Source organism: Giraffa tippelskirchi, chromosome X (assembly GCF_054371585.1).
Source record: "Giraffa tippelskirchi isolate mGirTip1 chromosome X, T2T-mGirTip1v1.2.pri, whole genome shotgun sequence".
In the NCBI taxonomy this organism is placed as follows: domain Eukaryota; kingdom Metazoa; phylum Chordata; class Mammalia; order Artiodactyla; family Giraffidae; genus Giraffa; species Giraffa tippelskirchi.
The window spans coordinates 19,996,365-20,020,302 of NC_137289.1; the positions used below are offsets into that span (position 1 = coordinate 19,996,365).

The 23,938-nt window shown below is 39.8% G+C and overlaps 1 non-coding gene and 1 pseudogene across 1 annotated transcript; both read left to right on the forward strand.

Annotated features, from left to right (window-relative positions):
• The first annotated feature begins 2,232 nt into the window (after positions 1-2,232).
• On the forward strand, positions 2,233-2,786 carry LOC145535376 (chromobox protein homolog 3 pseudogene; annotated as a pseudogene).
• A 5,720-nt stretch (positions 2,787-8,506) lies between these two features.
• On the forward strand, positions 8,507-8,579 carry TRNAG-UCC (transfer RNA glycine (anticodon UCC)). Its single transcript has one exon. It is a non-coding gene; the product is annotated as a tRNA-Gly (tRNA).
• Positions 8,580-23,938: the final 15,359 nt, after the last annotated feature.

Here is a 23,938-nt window from a genome sequence, read left to right on the forward strand (position 1 = left end):
GAACAGCAACATCAAAAATGTGTGGCAAAACCCAGCTGATCTCTGAGGTCTTTTTCATCTTTGAAATTCCAAAAGTCTAGAACATCTGTTTTTTTCTCTCTTTATTTGTCTCTAATTTCTGCATGACATAATAATAGCTAATATAGAATTGACTTGTGCCAGGTGTTGTTCTAAATGATTTGTGTTCCACACTCTCACAACACCACTTTGGGGTAGGTCCTTTTATTTTCCCCATTAACCAGATGAGGCAGCTAACATTAGAGAGTTAAGTAACATCAGTCTGGCCCTAGAATCTATGCGGTGACCCCTAAGCAGTACCATTTTTCTAAAAGACAGAGACAGATTGGAGAGTAAAGGAGAAGAAACTCATTTTCAGGGCTTGGCCGTTTGTATTTAAGATTTCCTTTTCTTGCAAGTTTCAACTCTGAGGTTTCAACACCACAAGTCTAGGGAAAGGAAGACTAGACAATTGCGGGAGCTCTTTCTTATACCTGGCATCTCCCCAGAGCATGAAAGGCGTATTGGTAGAGCCAAAGCTCAGCTCAGCCAGCCAGGAGCAGTGGGAGGGAGAAGACTGAAAAGCTCCAACAGGGAATTAGAAAACTCAACGCGGAATCCCTGCCCCCTCTCCTGCCCCAGGCAGTGACTGGCGGGCACTGGATCCCTATGGCCATTCTTTATCTGCTTTGGCTGGACAGTGCCCCATCCATGTTTGGAATTTCCAAGTAGAAAGACAAGTAGGTAGAGGTCAGGCTGGTGTGGATGGTGGGAGGGAGCTGGGTAAGAAAGGCAGTGAAGCAGAACATACCCAAGAGTGACGGTTCTTATTCATTAAATTATCAACTCCCTGACAGAACAGACTGAGTTGAAGTAAATCCTTCTTAGGCCTAAACTGGACTGGCTTAGTCCTGACACTTTGCTCTATAAGTCATTCTTTCATTTCTCTACCAAGTATAATCCTATATCAAAGAGCAAGGTGTATTCTGCCTTTTTATTACTTTCCTGTGAAGTGGTGGTTTCTGGTGCCAGGGAATATCTAGGGCTAAATCATGCATTGTGATCTCTCAACCCCTTTCTATCTAAATTAAATAGAAAGTCAGAAGCGTGGCAAGTTGCCTACTTTGTTCTACCCTTGGAGACTACATTTTAGCTTTTATGGAACAGAATCAACAGTTTAATGGAGAGAAATAAAAATTGATGTCTTTAATGATCACCTTGGAGAAAATGAAAACTCTGTCAACCTCCTTGACCCAGTGTGCAGACACAAAAGGGGATGTGTGATGAAAGGTTCCTTTGCAAGACCCCCTGGGTATGGAGTGGGCTCTGGGACTCTGGGGTCCCACCTCCTTTGAGTTAGCAATTGTGCCTGGGCAAATAATTCCGGAGATGCAAGGTAACTTGCTGCAGTGCTTCCAATCATGCTGCCTGCTTTTTCTTCTCACATCAGAATAGCTTGCAGAGATTTCAATTTAATGTTGCCGTTCAGTTGCTAAGTCGTGGCTGACTCTTTGTGACCCCATGGACTGCAGCACATCAGGCTTCCCTGTCCTTCACTATCTCCCCGGGTTTGCTCAAACTCATTTGCTCAATTTAATGGAGGAAAATAAAATACAGTAGAAATTCCTTCTGTTTGGATGAGTCGTTGGAAGGTTTTAATGATAGAGAATTCAGAAAGTCCAACCTATTCTAATAGTTAAGTAACATTATAAGGATGTGGACTCTCAAGCTAGACTGTCTGGGTTTAAGTCTGGAAGCTCCTGTTTGCTAGCTGTGCAACTGTTGCCAAGTCACTCAACCTCTCTGTTCTTCAGTTTTCTCATCTGTACTATGAGGATAATAATGGTATCTGTATTCACAGGGTTTTTATAAAGATTAAGTGAGTGAAAATTTGTTGTGTTTAGAATTGTGCCTGGCAGATAGTGACCATTATGTAAGTATAAAATGAGTAAACCAGTATTTGTTCCCTCACTGCTAGGTCTTATGAGGTGGATTCGGTTTTTTGCATCACACAACTACACTGAAATGTAGGTATTTTTATTCCAATTATTGATATGGAAACTGAATCTCAGACAGGTTACAGGAGTATGTTTCAGATCATTTTCAAAATCAAATATGCGCCCTCCCCCTCGGATGTGACCAGAGCTTGAGGCGTGCAGGGCCGGAGACTGCAGACCTGGGACCCAGGGCAACTCAGAGGCTATGACTAATAGCTGTTCAAGTCTGCAACAACAAATGGCCTCCAATAAAACTACATTGCAAAAAATGTGATAGAAACAAAATGGAAAGAGTAAAATAGTTGAAGAGGCAGAACCTAGAGAATTTGTAGTAGGAAAAGTACTGGACCGCCGCCGTGTAGAGAATGGGAAAGTGGAGTGTTTCCTGAAGTGGAAGGGGTTTACAGATGCAGACAATACTTGGGAATCTGAAGAAAACTTAGATTGTCCAAGGTTAATTGAAGTATTTCTTAATTGTCAAAAAGCTGGTAAAGAAAAGGATGAAACAAAAAGAAAATCTTTGTCTGACAGTGAATCTGATGATAGCAAATCAAAGAAGAAAAGAGATGCTGCTGATAAACCAAGAGGTTTTGCCAAAGGTCTTGATGCAAAACAAATAATTGGTGCCACAGACAGCAGTGGAGAATTACTGTTTTTCATGAAACAGAAAGATTCCAATGAGACGGACTTGGTGCTGCCAAAGAGGCAAACATGAAGTGTCCTCAAATTGTAATTGCTTTTTATGAAGAGAGACTAACTTGGCATTCTTGTCCAGAAGATGAGGCTCAATAATTGTTTGCATTGTTTTATATATATATTTATATATGTATATAAAATGTAGGTCTTGGTTTTTTGATTTATTATTGTGAAGAAATAACTACATTCTAATGAAAATCAAGTTTGATAGGTTCGTTTTGAAGTAGCATTGGGGAAGTTACATTGGTTTTTTTTGTTTTTTTTTCATCTGTAGCACTGGTTACTTAGAACAAATAAAAGCTTTCTGTAGTTGCTTCCTTCAGCAGAAAAGAATTTGATACCAGGGTATATTATTTTCTCAGCATTAGAGAACAACTTTTCTAAATGTTGGGAGAAATCTCCATAGTCATTACTCAACCAAAATTTAGAATTTGCATTTAACTCAAACATGCCTAAGGACCATTCTAAGTTTCTTGTATTTGTATAAAATGCAAATGTAAATGCTTTGGGAGGTTTTTTGTTGTGGTGGTGGTTTTTGTTTTGCTAAATATATTTAAACAACAGCCTTTCATAACCATGGATAAGCCCATGTTTCTGGAATTCCATCACTTTGAGCAATATAAGAAATCCCTTCAACTTAATTTGGATATTTAAGTCTTAAACTTTCAAATTAAATAATTTTGTAATTAGACTAAGCAATTTAAATTGGGTAATTTTTTAAAGTATCCCTATCAGAATCTGCATCCATATCTGCATAAATGCAGTTTTATATGCAGAAACCCTGGAAGGAAAACTTTTATCACTAATAACAACCTCCACAACCAAATGAAAAAAGTAGAAAAATTCTGGTATGTTTTAATTAGCGAAGCAAAACTTAGTTAAATGGACACTTGATGGTTTCTTTTGGTGAACTGTTGTTTTACAAGAAATTAAAGTCCCTGTGCTATATTTAGGAAAGGTTGTGATACACGGGATGTCTCAGATTTATTCATGGAAACCTAATCAGATAATTTTAAAATATTGGCAATTTGCAATCTATAGGAATAAATGAGTGAACAAACTTTTCTAATCTACGCTTGACCTGCATGTTTTTTCAGACTTTACCCCAACCTATTCCTTACATGAAAGCTCAATTTTCTCAGTATTTTATCTCAGTTCAGCAGAAGCCAACAAAAACAATAAGTTTGTAGTAACCAGAATGTTATTCAACTGTATGTTGTTTACTTTATTGTAAATACTGGTGAACAGTGGTCAATAAATAGTTTTATATTCCTTTTTAAAAATAATCAAATGCATTTCATTCAAAAGTGAAGATCTCTAATAATTAATGATGCTGAGAAGGAAGTCCAAAAGGGAGGGGAGATATATATATATATGATTCATTTTGCTGTACAGTAGAAACTAACACAGCATTGTAAAGCATCTATACTCAAATGAAGACCTCTTCCATTACTCCCCAATAGTTTTCCCTTTGTAGCCCCATGAGATTTTGCTCCCCACTTCCTTGGAGGATGTGGACCTTGAACAAACTTCTGATACTAGCCTTTGCATCTTCCCTAGAGCAGTGGCTGCAGGGGCTTCCAGCCATCACATAGCTCGGTATAAGTAGTCTCTGGTTTTGTCACTTCTCATTTTAAGAATGCTTCTGGAAAGCTGTAAGTTACCATAGTAGGCACACATGAATGAATCGACCATATCCTCATTCATTCTATAAAAGCACTTGGGCAGCTGAATCTGTTCTGAGTTCCTCCCAGAGAAACCACATGGTCTTCTTCAAGCAGGCTGTGCTGTGCTTAGTTGCTCAGCTGTGTCAGATTCTTTGTGACCCCATGGACTGTAGCCCACCAGGCTCCTCTGTCCACAGGGATTCTCTAGGCAAGAATACTGGAGTGGGTTGCCATGCCCTCCTCCAGGGGATCTTCCCAACCCAGGGATTGAACCCAGGTCTCCTGCATTGCAGGCAAATTCTTTACCATCTGAACCACCAGGGAAGTCCCTTCCTCAAGCATATTATGTTTAATTACAGCCTCGCTGTAGACTTTACGAACTTTGCTAGCCAGCTTGATATTCAGCAACTTGTATAATCCTAGGTGCTGCTCCTCACTCCCAACTATCCAACTAGACCTATGAATACTTACTTCCTTTAGTTGTTACCAATTGGGATCCCTACTCTGGGCCCTGACTTTTATGGAAACTTTCTGGGGCCTCCACCTGTCCTAATGGCATAATAGTGCTGTGTGGCCACTCTTTGGGTAGCAAGAGTATAGTGGACACAGCAGGGATTTTGGAGTTGGACATACCTGAATTTTAAGACCAAGTTGACTTGTTTAATAGCTGTGGATAGTTGGGCAAGTTCACCTAATCTTTCTGAACCTCAGTTTCCTCATATAGAGAATAGAGACAATAAGTGTTGCAAAAATTAAATGAGATGATGAATATAAAATATTCAGAATGGTACCTGGCACCTAGACCCTTCAGGAAACTTGAACTCCTATTTGTTCTAAGTTTCGAGAATTACAAACTACACATTTTAATGAACATCATTATAATTTCCCCCTGGAGTTCCTTAAAATCCTTGGATGGATATTGCCTGGTCCCATTCCCCTTGATTACTCTACATTGATATAGTTTGTAAATTAGGATCAAAACATCTTATGCACTTAACATATTCTAATCTGGTACATCTATGTGATCTGATTCAAAATCCAATATATGAGGGAAAGGAGAAGGAAAGCAGCAAAGGGGAAAGTAAAAAACACATTTTTTTGACTGTGGTTTCCAAAGCTAGCTGCTACGTTATCTCCCATCCCACATGCCGTTTTGCAGTGTGGTCTTTTCATTCCTCACATTGACAGGTGAATTTTGACTAGCCTGGTGACCTGTCTTGACCAATAGAATATGGCGGACGTGAAGGTTGCATCTTGAGCGATCTTCAGTTTCTGTCTTCTTGTATGGAATACTTCTTGGAACCCAGCCATCATACTGTGAGAAAGCCCAGGAAGGCTCACAGAGAGGCTGACATGAAGGAAAACCAAGGCCCTCAACCAACAACCTCACCTGAGCTCCCAGCCAGGAGCCAGCATGAATTGCCAGCCTTGTGAAGAAGGTCGTTTTGGAATCTCCAGCCATTCCAGAGGCCCAGCCAATACCATGTGAAGTAGAACCGTTGATCAATCCACACAAGAAATAACAAATGGATGTTGTTTTAAGCTCTGCCGTTTTAGAGTTGTTTGTTATACAGCAATAAAGCATCTGACACTGAAATATTTAGTAATCATATTGTGTCCATGTACTTTGTTTGCTGTGTTGTGCTTAGTCGCTCAGTCATGTGCAATTCTTTATGACCCCATGGATTGTAGCCCGCCAGGCTCTTCTGTCTACAGGGATTCTCCAGGCAAGAATACTGAAATGGGTTGCCATTTCTTTTTCAAGGGGATCTTCCCTACACAGGTCAGTGTGAAGAGCATATATCTAGTTTCTAATTGTGTTTTGGATTGCTGTTATTGTTGTTTAGTCACCAAATCATGTTCGACTCTTTGCTACCTCATGGACTGTAGCCGGCCAGGCTCCTCTGTCCAAGGGGATTCTCCAGGCAAGAATACTGGAGTGGGCTGCCACTTCCTTCTCCAGGGAATCTTCCATACACAGGGATCGAACCCACGTCTATTGCATTGGCAGGCGGATTCTTTACCACTGAGCCACTTGGGAAGCCCTTTTGGATTGTTCATCATTGATAAAAAAATCTTCCTGCTAGTAGAGGTGGGAATCATTTAGTTCCCTGTGAGACATTCATACAGAGGGACAGAGACCTTCTGGAGGACAATGTATGTCTTTTTGTGCCATGACTTTGGATGCTGTGATTGATTCTCCTTATCTTTGCATCAAAATGTTCTGTTTTGGGTACAGACAGGAATCTGAGGCCCATCAAAGAAGCATATGCACAAAAATTCTAATATAAATGGCATGTGTGAAGCATAATTCTTCATTTATTCGTTCAAAAGTCATTGCCTCCAACTGGTGCTAGGCACTGCTTTCACGTGCCAAACAGATTCTTCCTCTCTCAAAGCTCAAGTGCTTTATTGGTGTGAAAATTCTAAAACTTTAATATACCATAGTAAGACTAGAGATTTCTCTCTTGTTTCACCATTATGGGAGGTCTCAGCTCCTGGTTTCATTGGTTTGAATCTGTGATTGTACAAATGTAATCCGGCATCTTGTACAGTTAAGTAAGGCCTTCCACAATATGCTCAACTAGAAATCATCATTTGGCATTGAACCCTGTGATGACCTAGATGAAAGGCCCTCTCCTTAGCAACAGCATTTACTTGGCAAATGCTCTCATTCTGTATCTAGCCACTAAGGTGCATGAAGGGAAATGGAAATTATTTTGTAGACCGACCCTAAATGACAACCTTCTCATGGAAAACAGTCTTAATCACTAATTATTGTTCAGTTCATTGTATTTAGATAGGAAAATATCTGATCAGAGGTAGCCAGAATTTTCGATTGCTGTTAACAAATTCTGAGTAAGAGCCAATTGGTTTTCAAGGCAAAGGAGCAAATGTTCAGTTGACCCATTGTTGCAAATACAATTAGAAAATTGGACTAGAAAGTAAAGGGTCCTCAGTGAAAAGCCATTTGAAAACTGACTCTACTCACTGCAAGCGCTGGGCCCAACTATTTCTTCATTTGGCCCCTCTAGCCTACTTTTTTTTTTTTTTTGGTCTAAAGGATATTTACAAAGTCCCAAGGATATTTACACCCAAATGAGAGTGTTCAAAGAATATTCATAGATAAAGCAAGCCTGTGATACAGGCCACTGCATCCTAATTTCATTTTAACTATAATTCATTATTTTTTCCTACACTCATTCAAGAACTCATTGTTCATTATTCTTTCATCATTCTGTGATTAGAACAATTTGTATCTGTCCCTTGTACATTGGCCAGATAATGAAATAATCATTTGTGCATCTACACAGTATTTTACACTTATTGTTCACAGTTGAATTCACTCTGTAAAGCCATTTTATCATTCTCTAACAAGGAGGGGAATCTCTAAAGCATCTGAATTTATTTATTTGACAAATATTTATTGGGTACCACTGCAGATGGTGATTGCAGCCATGAAATTAAAAGATGCTTACTCCTTGGAAGGAAGGTTATGACCAACCTAGACAGCATATTGAAAACCAGAGACATTACTTTGCCAACAAAGGTCCGTCTAGTCAAGGCTGTGGTTTTTCCAGTAGTCATGTATGGATGTGAGAGTTGGATGGTGAAGAAAGCTGAGTGCTGAAGAATTGATGCTTTTGAACTGTGGTGTTGGAGAAGACTCTTGAGAGTCCCTTGGACTGCAAGGAGATCCAACCAGTCCACCCTAAAGGAGATCAGTCCTGGGTGTTCATCGGAAGGACTGATGTTGAAGCTGAAACTCCAATACTTTGGCCACCTCATGCGAAGAGTTGACTCATTTGAAAAGACCCTAATGCTGGGAAGGATTGGGGGCAGGAGGAGAAGGGGACGACAGAGGATGAGATGGCTGGATGGCATCACCGACTCAATGGACATGGGTTTGGGTAGACTCCGGGAGTTGGTGATGGACAGGGAGGCCTGGTGTGCTGCGGTTCATGCAGTCCCAAAGAGTCAGACAAGACTGAGTGACTGAACTGAACTGAACTATGTGCCAGGTACTGGAACAACAGGCAAGAATCCCCATCCTCTTGGAACTTACAAACTACAGAGGAGAAACAAGAAGTAAATAAATAAGTAAAATACATGGTGTCTAGGAGGGTTAAAAAGTGCTATAGAGGGACTTCCCTGGTGGTTCAGTGGTTAAGACTCTGGGCTTCCAATGCAGGGAGCCCAGGTTCAATCCCTGGTCAGGGAACTAGATCCCACATGCCACAACTAAAGATTGAACATCCCAAGTGCCACATAAGATCCAGAGCAGCCAAATAAATAAATACAAATAAATATTAAAAAAAAAAAGTGCTATAGAAAAGATAAATAGAGACAGGATGAAGAGTGTTTGGCAGGTTCAGATCAGCTTTGTTTGTAGTGATGCTTTCTAAGGCCCACTTGACTTCACATTCCAGGATGTCTGGCACTAGGTCACTGACCACACCATCGTGGTTATCTGGGTCGTGAAGATCTTTTCTGTACAGTTCTTCCGTGTATTCTTGCCACCTCTTCTTAATATCTTCTGCTTCTGTTAGGTCCATACCATTTCTGTCCTTTATCGAGCCCATCTTTGCATGAAATGTTCCCTTGGTATCTCTAATTTTCTTGAAGAGATCTCTAGTCTTTCCCAATCTGTTGTTTTCCTCTATTTCTTTGCATTGATTGCTGAGGAAGGCTTTCTTATCTCTCCTTGCTATTCTTTGGAACTCTGCATTCAGATGGGAATATCTGTCCTTTTCTCCTTTGTTTTTCGCTTCTCTTCTTTTCCTAGCTATTTGTAAGGCCTCCTGAGACAGCCAATTTGCTTTTTTGCATTTCTTTTCCATGGGGATGGTCTTGATCCCTGTCTCCTGTACAAGGTCACGAACCTCAGTCCATAGTTCATCAGGCACTCTATCTATCAGATGTAGTTTGGGAGGAGATGTTCGTAATTTGCCGTAAGGTATTGAGGAATGCTTATTGAGAAAATGGCTTAAACAAAGACAAGAAGGATGTGAGGGAGACATAGAACTATGTGGATGCTTGACAAAAAGCTTTCCAGGCAAAGAGAATAACAAATGCAAAGGCCTTGAGGCAGGAACAAGCTTAGATGTGCTTGAGGAAAAATAAAGAAATCCTTTGCATGGAATGGAGTGAGAAAGAAGGGTAGTAAATAAGGTAACAGAGAAGGAGAAGGATATTGTTCAGGAGTGCTTTGCCCTTTAGATGAGGAATAAATTCTATAGCTGGTTATAATCTTACATTTTAACAGAACCACTGTTTGCTGTCTTGAGAACTGACTACAGAGCAGTAGCATCAAGAAGAGGAATTAGGAAGCTACTGGAGTAATCTAGGTGAGATATGATGATAGCTTGGACCAAGGTGTTAGCAGTGGATAACGGTGAGAAGTGATGGCATTCTGTAGATATTTTGTAGGTAGGAACTGCAGGATTTGCTATCAGATTGTATGGGGGGCGTGAGAGAAAGAGAAAGCAAGGACTCCAAGATTTTACCCTGAGCTACTGTTAAGTACTGAGTTGCTGTTTACTAAGACAGAAAGACTGATGGAGGAGCTAGTTGTACTGTAAAAATAAGTTCATTTTAGACCTGTTAAGAGTGAGGTTGTTTGTTGCAGGACCCAGCGGTGAGGCCAGGTAAGAACCACAGGACTGGAGATCGACCAAACCTACCAATATTCAATTCATGTGTCTCTCAGTTTATTGCACCTAATTAGCACACAAAAGAGCTTAGTCAGAGTAGGGAAAATAGAAAAGGGGAGGGAGTAAGGAACCACCCTGGGGAGAAGTCCAGGGAGGAGGTGGCTCTGCAGGAGCAGGAGTCTTGGGCTGTATGACAGCTTGAGCAGGCCTCTGGCAGAGAATCTCTGAACAGCTGCCAGCAGCGGTCCTCCAGGAGGGAGCCTCCAAGTCCCTCGGAACAGTGGTCCCATGTTAAGGGTAAGAGTTACTTCAGGATGGCATGGGGTGGTGGTCTATTTTTTTTCATTTTTCTTTATTTTTATTTTCTGTCTTTTTTTAAATTGAAATATTGAAAGTTGCTCAGTTGTGTCTGACTCTTTGCGACCCCATGGACTATACAGCCCATGGACTTCTCCAGGTCACACTACTGGAGTGGGTAGCCTTTCCCTTCTCCAGGGGATCTTCCCAACCCAGGAATTGAACTCAGGTTTCCCGCATTGCAGGCAGATTCTTTACCAGCTGAGCCACAAGGGAAGCCCAAGAGTACTGGAGTGGGTAGCCTATCCCTTCTCCAGCGGATCTTCCCAACCCATGAATTGAACCGCGGTCTCCTTCATTGCAGGCAGATTTTCTACCAACTGAGCTATCAGGGAAGACCTCAAACGGAAGTATAGTTGAGTTATAATATTGAGTGGTTTCAGGCATACAGCAAAGTGATTCCGTTAGTTATATATATTTTTCAGATTATTTTCCATTATAGGTTATTACAAGATATTGAATATAGTTCCTTGTGTTATATAATTGCTTGTTGCTTATCTATTTTATGTACAGTATTTTGTGTCTCTTAATCCCGTACTCCTAATTTATCTCTCCTCCCTTTCTGATTCTGTAACCATAAGTTTTTTCTCTGTATCTGTGAATCTCTTTCTGTATTGCTATATTCACTAGTTTGTTTTCTTTTTTACATTCCACATACAAGTGATATCATACAGCATTTGTCTTTGTCTGACTTAGCTCACTAAGCATAATACCTTCCAAGTCCATCCATGTTGTTGCGAATGTTAGAATTTCCTTCTTTTTTTTATGACTGAGTAGTACTGCATTGTATATATGTACCACATCTTCTTTTTCCATTCCTCTGTTGATGGACATGTAGGTTGCTTCCATGTGCTGGCTATTGTAAATAATGCTGCAATGAACATTGGGGTGCATGTCTCTTTTCAAATTGTGGTTTTCTCTGGATATATGCCCAGGAGTGGGATTGCTGTGTTAAACGGTGGTTTTATTTTTAGCTTTTTAAGGAACCTCCATGCTATTCTCCATGGTGACTGCACCAACTGACATTCCCACTAACAGTGTAGAAGGGTTCCCTTTTCTCCACACCCTCTTCAGCATTTGGCTTTCTGATGATGGCCATTTCATCAGATGATAACTCATTTACATTTCTCTAATAATTAGTGATGCTGAGTATCTTTTCATGTGCCTGTTGGCCATTAGTATTCTTTGGAGAAATGTCTACCTAGATTTTCCTGTGTTTTGATTGAGGTGTTTGCTTTTTTGTTATTAAATCGTATGAGCTGTTTGTATATTTTGGATATTAGCCTCTTGTCAATCTCAGTGTTGTAGCCACGCGTTTTGGGAAACAAACTCACTCAGAAGGACAATGCAAGTAGTGGAGTGCAGTTTATTACACCAGTGGGCCCAAGGCAGAGTCTTCTCTTAGCCAAGGACCCCGACCAGCATTTGTGAAAATCTTTTATACCTCATGTGTACGTGTCCGAACTCACCACCCCAAATTCCTTGAGACTTACATAAACAAAGGAAGGGTAAATACAATCACAATAATCTCATCATTTATGTGTTATGTGTTCAAACAGTTAAACCATTGGCCAATAATCAATAAGCCCGAGGTTACACTCCGATAGGTACAGAAAAATTTATGGCCTGTCCAGAGACAGGGGTGATCAGTGTATGTTTTCTCTTAGGCAATGAGTAACCTGGATATGATCTTCAAGTTTCCCCCGTCCGGCGGGGTTCTTATCCTTTTATTGTCATTTCCATAGGCACTAAGCACAGAGTTTAGAGTCCATTAGAGAGGTGGCCAAGCATGATCAGCATGAACAGGCCTAAGATGGAGTCCAGGTCCTATGAATTCCCTCTTCATCAGCATTTGCAAATATTTCTCAGGGGAGAGGGTCTTGGCTTTTACCAATTTCTCCTTCTGTTCCAGGGCATTGTCCAACAAAGTTCTTATCTAAAGTAGTACTCCTTGTTTATCACTTTAAGACACTCAGGGTTCTACAGTGGATGTTTCAAAACTACTGTGGAAGTTCACATTGGCCACTGACTCTATTCTGAACTACTTGGTCATTTAAATAATATGAGTTTCACACAGATGAATAGGAATCATAACACAAATCACATCATAACAAAGGCACCTACTAGACCTTCAAGAAGAGGTGTCTAGTAGGCAATTGGGTATATATGACTGGAGTAGAGGGGTGAGATCTGGTCTCGGGAGACATATTACGGAGTCATCGTTCAAGATGGCATTTAAGATATGAGAGCAAATGAGATCACTCCAGGGGTCAAGATGGATAGAAAAGAGTCTCAAAGCTTGAGCCCATGCATTCCAAATGAAGGGGAATCAGGAACCAGGAAGAGGTCCTAACACAGTGTAGTTAGTTGCAGCTGTTTGAATGTTGCCACCTGAAAATGGACAAAAGCGTATATGTCTGGAATTTTGGTCACTCTAACTGATGTACTAACAAAGACTCTCTAATGGAAGGGAAATAAGTAAAGGAAATAATTCTTTGTATTTAAAACACTTGAATTACAGGTTTTTTTGAACTCTAAGGTACCTTAGAGATCATCTAGTTTAACTCTTTCAATGTGCACAGGTGGAAACTGAGGTAAGGGTCACAGGGCTGTTAGATATCTGGCTAGAACTCAAGTGGAAGTTGCTTGGAAACTGTCCAAGTCCCTGAGGAAACTAGGGCACCGTGGATGAGAATATTCCAAAAGATGCAAACTTTGAGAGGCAACAAATCAAGATTTCCTCTCAGTGTCAAGAGTTGAGGTAAATAAAAGAATTGTGATAACAGAGAGGAATATTGCCAGTTAGTGTTTCCATTTCTTTTTTATAAATCTGTTTCTAGTCAATTAAAAAGACATATGTTTTGCTCTCTGGATATCACATATTAGTATGTAAAGACAGGCTTAATTGTTAGAGAAGGTCAGAACCTGCATTTCAATGCTATAGGGAGCTACTATTTCCCTCAGAAACTTTGTAATCACTTATTCATCAAGATGTGATGTTAAGTGTTTTCTAAGTCACAAGATCGAATGTCATTGTATGCTAAGAAGCCTCCGTGAAATCGCCCATGGGTGAATGACAGTGTCAGTTTAAGCTTGTTTGTTTTTTTTTAGTGTGAAAAAAAAAAGAAGCATTAACTTTCAGTCCTCTGCTCACAGCAAATTGCCAGCCTGTGGTAGAAGGAAACTTATTCAATAAATCACCTTTTTCCCTTACATTTGAAACCCTATAATGTGGGCTGCTATCTATGGGGTCGCACAGAGTTGAACACGACTGAAGCGACTTAGCAGCAATAATCCATTTGTTCAGTGTATATTTGGGCTTATTTTTAAATTTTTATCATATCCCATTAATTTGTTAGTCTAGGCTTACTACAGTAACACAGTTTTTCTTACCATATCCTTGGAAAGCATTTTAATGTCTGGCAGAACTAGTCACTTCTCATTTCTTTTCTTGTTCAAAATGGTTTTGGAAATTTCCTCGATTATTTTCTAGATGAATTCTAAATAAATTTTGGAGTTATATATTCAAATTATATTTTGGGGATTATATAGAGTATTTAGATTAATTGATTTTTAAAATCTATTTACACATTCTTACACAAGAATGCATGCATGCTAAATAGCTTCAGTTGTGTCTGACTCTGCAACTCCATGGACTACCATGGGGTCAGGCTCATGGGGACAGGCCCTTCTGTGCATGCGATTCTCTGGGCAAGAATACTGAAGTGGGTTGCCATGTCTTCCTCCAGGGGATCTTCCCGATCCAGGGATTGAACCCACGTCTCCTGCATTGACAGACGGGTTCTTTACCACTAGTGCCACTTGGGAAGCCCCCTATACAAGAATATGTATGTCTTTTTCATTTACCAAAGTTGTCTTTTACGATTATCAGTAGAGTTTTATAACTTTTTTTTTTCTCATATAGGCCTTGTACATATCTTGTTAACCAGGTCAAGGAATTTAATCTTTACTACTACTTTTATAAATATGAAGTTTTTACATTAAATTTATATTAATATAATTGTAAATGTTACTGAACTTTTATTTACAATGCTAACCAATTACCTTATAAATTATCTTCTAATAATTAATCATTTCTGAGTTTTTAATGGTATGTAGTCATTTTATGTGTTACATTATTTTCTATCTTTCCTATTTTATATACTTTTTCTCTCTCTAAATGCAATGGCTAATACTTCTAGAACAATGTTAAATAATAGTCAATAATAGTTTTGATTGCTTTGTTTCTGATTTTAATGAAAATGCTTCTGTTGTTTCAAAATTAACAACCTTTTGTATGACACAGTTAAGAAAATATCCACCTGCTTCATATTTTATTAAGTATCAAATCAGGTATAGAAAAATTTTCTCATTTGTCTGTTTTGGCATTTATTAAGATAATCACATGCCGAATCTTTTTTCTTTTGGTTTATTAATACGTCAAATAATATTAATACTTAATCTTGAGTAGTTCTTTCCTTTCTAGGGAAAAAAATCACTGATTATATGTATTATAACTGGTTATATGTATTAACATGTACTGTATTAATACATGTGAAGATGGATTCTATTTACTAATAATTAGGGGGTTTATATCAATATTCCAAGATAGGATATATCTGCATTTTTCTATTTTGTCTGAATTTTCTGGTTTTGGTATTGGTAGTATCTTTTTCCATTAACCTCTCCCCCACTCAACACACAGAAACACACATACGCTTTTTAAAAGTAGATAGCTAATGGATGATCTATTTTTTTCCCCAAAACAACCACCTTTCAATTTTTTAACCTATAAAATATTTGTTTAATGAACATACGATGATAAAAAGGCTTGTTTGCCCCCTTGGGAAACTGTGGTCCAAGTTGCTGAGAGTCTCACAGTGTTAAAAGTTGTTTGTTCGTTTTTTTGGTCTTTTTGCTTTTTGATCTCCTTCACCCAATGTCTCCCACCCCCACCCTGATTTGTACTTGTTCTTTTGATAGTTGTTGTGGCAGGTGGTTCAGGCTATCTGCCTTCAAGAAAATGCATTTCTCTTGGCAAGTCCACACTGGCATCTTATGTAACACACAATAAACAAGATGGTGCTCTCACTGCTCAGCCTCTCCTTAGAGTAGCATGTGATGCTAGACTAGGAAGAGAGCGTTGATTTTTAAAAATAGAGTTATGGCTTAGGTAGACCCTAGCATTTCTTTCTTTATTATTTTTTTGGCTGAGCTCTGTGAGCACGTGGGATGTTAGTTCCCCAACAAGGGCTTGAACCTACCCCCTGCAGTGGAAGCTTGGGGTCTCAACCACAGGACCGCCAGAGAAGTCTGGTCCTAGCATTTAGAGGTTCAGAGCTGAACTGAGCTCAGAAAGGCAATCGTATGGGGCCTGGGGTTCCCATATGATTTTTGCCTTCTCCCTGTGGATGCTGACATAACCACAAGTAGCCCTGAACAATTCTGAGACAGACTGTTGTGAAAGCACTCAATTTTCCCTTTTGGTGGTATCAGATTGAGCTGGCCATAGCCTCTTCATTCCTATCTCCCAGAGAAAGGGACACAGTAGTCTGAATGGCCCAGGGAATTATTTCTGTAACCTCCTTGTCAGAACTAGGCCAGTCTGAGCCTCTGCTGCCCAATGGTCATCTAGTCAACTATAACAAACGCTGAAATAGGCCAGGTGAGGGCAGCAAAGGGCTGATCATGGAGCAGGATTCCTGTCCGGTGTCAAATAATTAGCCCAGAAGGCAGATGCAAAGAGGTGCATGCCTGATGCCACATCTTTATTAAGAAAGCCAAGGTTGCAGGGATGAGATGAGCCTGGAAGTGATTGGAGGATGTTCCAGAGAGAAATGAGGGCAATTCAGAAGCACAAGCAGGTATGGAAATTATTCGTGCTTGGGAGCCAAGCTAAGACCAGGAAAGGAAATTTCTGGCACCTATTTTGACACAAATACTTTTACCTGGAACAATAACTACTATTTAGGTAAAAATGAATACCACTTTCCTATTAGTTACTATTTCTTAGATACTGTGCTAGGTAGGCTGTTAAATGTTTGTTGCTGTTATTCAGTCACTAAGTCGTGTCCGACTCTGCGACCCCATGGACTGCAGCACGCCAGGCTTCCCTGTCCTTCACTATCTCCTGGAGTTTGCTCAAACTCATGTCCATTGAGTCGGTGATGCTATCTAAACATCTCATCCACTGCCGCCCCCTTCTCTTTTTGCTTTCAATCTTTCCCAGCATTAGGGTCTTTTCCAATGTGTTGGCTCTTCCTATCAGGTGGCCACAGTACTGGAGCTTCAGCATCGGTCCTTCCAATGAATAGTCAGGGTTGATTTCCTTTAAGATTGACTAGTTTGATCTCCTTGCAGTCCAAGGGACTCTCAAGAGTCTTCTCTAGCACTACAGTTCGAAAGCATCAATTCTTTGGCGCTCAGCCTTCTTTACAGTACAACTCTCACATATGTACATGACTATTGGAAAAACCATGTGAGTGCTAAGTCGCTTCAGTTGTGTTCAACTCTTTGCAACCCTACGGACTGTAGCCTGCCAGGCTCCTCTGCCCATGGGATTCTCCAGGCAGAAATACTGGAGTGGGTTGCCATGCCCTTCTCCGGGGGATCTTCCTGGAAAAACCACAGCTTTGACCATATGGACGTTTGTCAGCAAAGTGATGTCTCTCCTTTTTAATACACTGTCTAGGTTTGTCATAGATTTTCATACAGTGAGCAAGCATCTTTTAATTTCATGGCTGCAGTCACCATCCCCAGTGATTTTGGAACTCCAGAAAATAAAATCTGCTACTGTTTCATTTTTTTCCCCATATATTTGCCATGAAGTGATGGCACCAGATGCCGTGATCTTAGTTTTTTTTAATGTTGTGTTCTAAGTCAGCTCTTTCGCTCTCCTCGTTCACCTTAATCAAGAGGCTCTTTTGTTCCTCTTCGTTTTCTGCCATTAAGTTGTTATCATCTTTATATCTGAGGTTGTCGATATTTCTCCTGGCAGTTGTGATTCCAGCTTGTGATTCACACAGTCCGGCATTTCACATGATGCTTCCCTGGTAGCTCAGATGGTAAAGAATCTGCCTGCAATGTGAGAGACCTGGCTTCGACCCCTGGGTCAGGAAGATCCCCTGGAGAAGGGAATGGCAACTCACTCCAGTATTTTTGCCTGGAGAATTCCATAGACAGAAAAGCCTTGCGGGCTACAGTCCATGGGGTTGCAAAAAGTCAGACATGACTGAGCGAGTTTCACGCACACATACTCTGCATTAGAAGTTAAATAAGCAGGGTGACAATACACAGCCTTGATAGACTCCTTTCCCAATTTGGAACCAGTCCGTTGTTCCATGTCCAGTTCTAACTTCTTGACCTGCATACAGATTTCTCAAGAGGCAGGTCAGGTGGTCTGGTATTCCCATCTCTTTAAGAATTTTCCACAGTTTGTGGTGATCCACACAGTCAAAGGCTTTAGCAGAGTCAGTAAAGCACAAGTAGATGTTTTTCTGGAACTCTCTTGCTTTTTCTATGATCGAACAGATGTTGGCAATTTGATCTCTGGTTCCTCTGCTTTTCGAAAATCTGAAAGTTCTCAGTTCACATACTGTTGAAGCCTGGCTTGGAGAATTTTGAACATTACTTTGCTAGCATATGAAATGAATGAAACTGTGCAGTAGTTTGAATATCCTGTGGCATTGCCTTTCTTTGAGATTGGAATGAAAACTGATCTTTTCCAGTCCTGTGGCCACTGCTCAGTTTTCCAAATTTGCTGGCATATTGAGTGCAGCACTTTCACAGCATCATCTTGTAGGATTTCGCTGGAATTTTATCACCTCCACTAGCTTTGTTCGTAATGATGCTTCCTAAGGCCCACCTGACTTCACATTCCAGGATGTCTGGCTCTAGGTGAGTGATCACACCATTGTGGTTATCTGGGTCATGAAGATCTTTTTTGTATAGTTCTTCTGTGTAGTCTCGCCACCTCTTCTTAATATCTTCTGCTTCTGTGAGGTCCATACCGTTTCTGTCTTTTATTGTGCCCATCTTTGCATGAAATGTTCCCTTGGTGTCTCCAATTTTCTTGAAGAGATCTATAGTCTTTCCAATTCTATTGTTTTCCTCTATTTCTTTGCTTTGATCAGTTAAGGTTTTCTTATCTCTCCTTGCTCTTCTCTGGAATTCTGCATTCAGTTGGGTATATCTTTCTCTTTCTCCTTTGCCTTTGCTTCTCTTCTTTTCTCAGCTATTTGTAAGGCCTCCTCAGACAACCATTTTGCTTTCTTGTGTTTTTTTTCTTTGGGATAGTTTTGGTCACTGCCTCCTGTACAATGTTGCAAACTTCCATTCATAGTTCTTCAGGCACTCTATCACCTTGAATCCCTTGAATCTATCTGTCACTTCCACTGTATAATCATAAAAGATTTGATTTAGGTCATACCTGAATCGTCTAGTGGTTTTCCCTCTTTCTTCAATTTAAGTCTGAATTTGGCAATAAGGAGTTCATGATCTGAGCCACAGTCAACTTCCGGTCTTGTTTTTGCTGACTGTATAGAGCTTCTCCATCTTCGGCTGCAAAGAATATAATCAATCTGATTTTGGTATTAACCATCTAGTGATGTCCATGTGTAGAGTCATCTCTTGTGTTGTTGGAAGAGGGTGTTTGCTATCACCAGTGCGTTTTCTTGGCAAAACTGTTAGCATTTGCCCTGCTTCATTTTGTATTCAAGGCCAAACTTGCTTGTTACTCCAGGTATCTCTTGACTTCCTACTTTTGCATTTCAATCCCCTATGATAAAAAGGACATTTTTTTTTTTGGTGTTAGTTCTAGAAGGTCTTGTAGGTTCTTATAGAACCATTCAAATTCAGCTTCTTTGGCGTTAGTGGTTGGGCCGTAGACTTGGATTACTCTGATGCTGAATGATTTGCCTTGGAAACGAACCAAGATCATTCTGTTTTGTCTGAAGTTACACCCGAGTACTGCATTTCAGACTGTTTTACTGACTATGAGGGCTACTCCATTTCTTCTAAGGGATCCTTGCCCATAGTAGTAGATATAATGGTCATCTGAATTACATTTGCCTATTCCCATCCATTTTAGTTCACTGATTCCTAAGACGTCAATGTTCACTCATGCCATGTCCTGCTTAATCACATCCAATGTACCCTGATTCACGGACCTAACATTCCAAGTTCCTATGCAGTATTGTTCTTTATAGCATCAGACTTTACTTCCATCACCAGTCACATCCACAACTGGGTGTTGTTTTTGCTTTGACTCAGCCTCTTTATTCTTTCTGGAGCTATTTCTCCACTCTTCCCAGTAGCATATTGGACACCTACCGATCCGGGGTCTCATCTTCTGTTGTCATATCTTTTTGCCTTTTCATATTGTTCATGGGGTTCTCAAGGCAAGAATACTGAAGGAGTTAGCCATTCTCTTCTCCGGTGGACCACATTTTGTCAGAACTCTCCACCACGTTCCATCTGTCTTGGGTGGCCCTACTGGCATGGCTCATAGCTTCACTGAGTTACACAAGGCTGTGATCTATGTGGTCATTTTGGTTTTCTGTGATTGTGGTTTTCATTCTGGAGGCCACGGGATTGTAGTTTTTGCTTCTTCTGTCTGCACCCTGATGGATGAGGATAAGAGGCTCGTGAAAGCTTCCTGATGGGAAAGACTGAGTGTGAAGAAAACTGGGTCTTGTTCTGGTTATGCACATGTATATATGTATATACACACATGTGGACTTCCTTGGTGGCTCAGTGGTAAAGAAGCGCCTGTAATGTAGGAGACACAGGAGATGTGGGTTTGATTCCTGGGTCGGGAAGATCCCCTCAAGAAGAGAATGGCTACCCATCCAATATTATTCCTTGGAAAATTCCATGGACAAAGGAGCCTGGAGAGCTAGTTCACTGGGTCACAAAGAATCGGACACTACTGATTATATCTTATATGGGTTTCCTTGGTGGCTTAGACCATAAAGAATCTGTCTGCAATGCAGGAGACCTGGGTTCAACCCCTTGGTTAGAAAGATCCCCTGGAGAATATTCACACACGCGTATATGTACAAATATATTTTTAAGTAGTATTTAAACTCTGAAATCAATACACGGATAAGGATAGATAGAAAAGAGTCTCAAGGCCTGAGCCCTGGGCACTTAATTATTTAGAAGGGAGAAAGAACCAGAAAGAAGCCCTGAAAAGGAACAGCTAGTTGCTGAAGTATAAATAAATACATGTATGTTTAATACATAAGTATAAATAAATAAATATATGTATAATATACATTTCCCTATATTTAATATCAATATATAGCCTAGTATCATGCATAACATATTTAATTTATAATTCTAAAAAGATACACAAGGTAGATATTATTATCCATTTTTAATAGCTGAAGAAAGTGAAATCCAGAGAGATTAAGTAATTTTCCCAAGCTTACAGTATATAGTTAGGCTGATGGACAAACTCAGAACTTTCTGACTCAAAACAAACACTTTCTACAACATCATATACTATATGTCTTACGGTATACTGCTATGTATTTATCCATTTCATCTAAATTATCTAATTTGGTGGCATACAATTTTTCATAGTTTTCCCTTATAATTCCATTTATTTCTGTAGTGTCAGTACCAAAGTCCTCTAGTTGATTTTTGTATATTTAGTATTCTTTTTTTTCTTAGTCAGTTTAGCTAAAAATTTGTCAGTTTTGCTAATCTTTCAAATAACCAACTTTCTACTTTGTTGATCGTCACTATTATTTTTCAATTTCCATTCACTGGTTTTTCCTTTAATCTTTATTATATTTTTCCTTTGTTTGCATTCATTTTAGTTGGTTCTTCAGACTTTACTTCCTTATGGTGAAAGTTTAGACTATTGATTTATTTCTTATCTTAATATAGGTGTTTGTTTACATGTGCAAAGTTATCTCTAAGAGTACTGCTTTTCCTTCATCATACAAATTTTGTTATGTTGTATTTTAGTTTCCATTGGCCCATTGGTTATTAAGGTTGGTGTTAATTTTCACATATTTGTGAATTTATCAAATTTATTTATTTTATGAACTTGTAACTACATCCCATTGTTGTTTTGTGAAGATACTTTGTCTAATTTCATTCCCTTTCAGTTTAATAAGACTTGATTTATGGCCTGTATATCATCTATCCTGTAGTTATTCCCATGTAAATTTCAGAATAATGTGTTTTCTGCTGTTTTGGGGTGGAGTGTTCTATAGTTTGTTATCTAATTGGTTTATAATATCAATCAAGTCTTCTCTTTCCCTGTTGATTTTTGGTCTTCTGTTTATTCAATCCATTATCAAAAGCATTAAAGTCTTCAACTATTAATTTTAAATTGTTAATTTCTCCTTTCAGTTTTGTTACTTTTTGCTTCACATACTTTGGGATTCTGTTGTTAGTTATATTCACATTTATAAATGCTAATAAATTCTGGAGTGATTTCACCTTTTCTCATTAGAAGAAGTTCTTTGTCTCTAGTAATAATTTTTGTCGTTAAGTCTATTTTGTCTGGTGTTAAAATAATAGTTCCATCTCTCTTTGATTATTATTTGCATGATATTTCATTTTTTTTACTTCTCAACTTATTTCTGTCTGAATGCAAAGTGTGTATACTGTAGATAATATATAGTCAGATCATTTTTAAAATCCACTCTACTGACCTTTGCCTTTTCATTGTAGTGTTTCATTTAGAGTGTAACTCATGTGCAATTAATTTAATTATTCATAATTTAAGGTATATGTTTGTCATTTTAATATTTACTTTCTATGTCTTATAGACTTTTTGTTCTTCTATTCCTCCATTACTGCCACTTTTTGTATTAATGATGAGGAGTGACTGCTTAAATAGGTGTAAGGTGTCTTTTGGGGATGAATTTTTTTTAAAGTTTAGAACTCAATCCAATCTTAATCACATAATTAGGATTTCCAAGTGATGAGGATTTTAATTCTTCTAATCTGTTCTCTCTACTTGGAGGCCTCTGGAGAGTCCAGTAGAAAAAGTTGAAATAGCAGACCATACCATCCCCATCACATCCCCTAATTGCCCGAGGGCACTTGCCTGGTTCAGTTCATTTAGTTCACTCCCTCCACCCCTCCAGTTTCCTGTCATGATGGTATATTCCTGCCCAGTCTGAAACATATTACCATGTAGGCTCCTGATTTTGACCATTCCGATTGACTGTTGTCTGTTACCTAGGTTACCAAGTTTGTTTTCAACTTGTAGTTTGACTCTAAACTGCTCTGACCAATCAGGAGGCACATATGGGTTACTTTGTTGTTTGTTTTCTCTGAACTTTCTAGAATGTCTGCAACCAAGTGCAAACCTCAAAAAAAAAAAAAAAAAAAAAAAGCCCTGGAGCCGTCCCACCTAGTCCAGTCCAGTCTTAACAAATCCTAGAGCCCCCAACACTGCTCTGCACTCCAGCTCTGATGTTTTCCCCCTATTTCACACCCTGCAGCACCAGGCTGCTGCTGCTGCTGCTAAGTCGCTTCAGTCGTGTCCGACTCTGTGCGACCCCACGGACTGCAGCCTACCAGGCTCCTCTGTCCATGGGATTTTCCAGGCAAGAGTACTGGAATGGGGTGCCATTGCCTTCTCCGACAGCACCAGGAGAGAGCCCTATACCTGCTGGAGTTGGAAAAGAGAATCAGGAAGGCCTCAAGCGGAGGCTGCATTGGAGCGGGGCCCTGGGGGAGGGGCACTGAAGGGAAAGTAGGGGGAGGGGATGTTCCAGCGAGAAGCAACCATACAGAAGGGACGATGACTCTAGTAATCGGTAAAACATGAACACTGCTGCTAGAGGGCCATGAGTTAAAACGATTCTGACTATTTCCTAGTTCTCATGATCCCATCCCCCAGTTCTCTTACACCCCATGCCCATCCTCCCTGTGGTGTGAACGCGCTCCTAACTGCTCATGCTCAGTGAGGTAGTTTCCATTCTGTGCATCTAATCTTCAGTGTCTGGACCCTGCCCCACTTCATGCCCCTAGTGCATTTGTTTGTGCAATTGTCAGGTGTGAAGCTCTTTAGGCTCACTTTCCCCCTCAGATGGATTCCTATTCCAGTATCATCTCCGTTTCTTTTTTCCAATTTTAATATATGTGCTTCCTAAGCAAACCCTCTCAAATATAGTTGCTGTGGGGAATTAAATTCGCTGCTGAGATATTTGATATTTCACTTTAATTTTACCCTATTGCGCTTGAATTTTATCCCCAAAGCAGAAATGGTGGCAAAGAACTTTCTAGAAGGAGGCAAGTGCAATGCAAAGCGGAATAGGATGGTTGAAATAGTTTGAATTCACTGCTTGAACCAATCACAGAGTCTAGTTTGTCCTGTGCTTCCCACAATTCCTGCAACCCCAGTTCAAATGCAAACACTTGAAGCGGGAATTCTTTCCTCCAATAAGGGTGATGCTTGGGATACAGTCACGAGTTCGACATGCAGAGAAAGAGCGAGTGGATATTGTACCTGTCAATCATTCTTGCCTCAGCCAGTCAGAATCTTTATAGCCGAGACCATCCGCTGGCTATAAAAGGAGCGCACTTGCTTCTGGCCGCC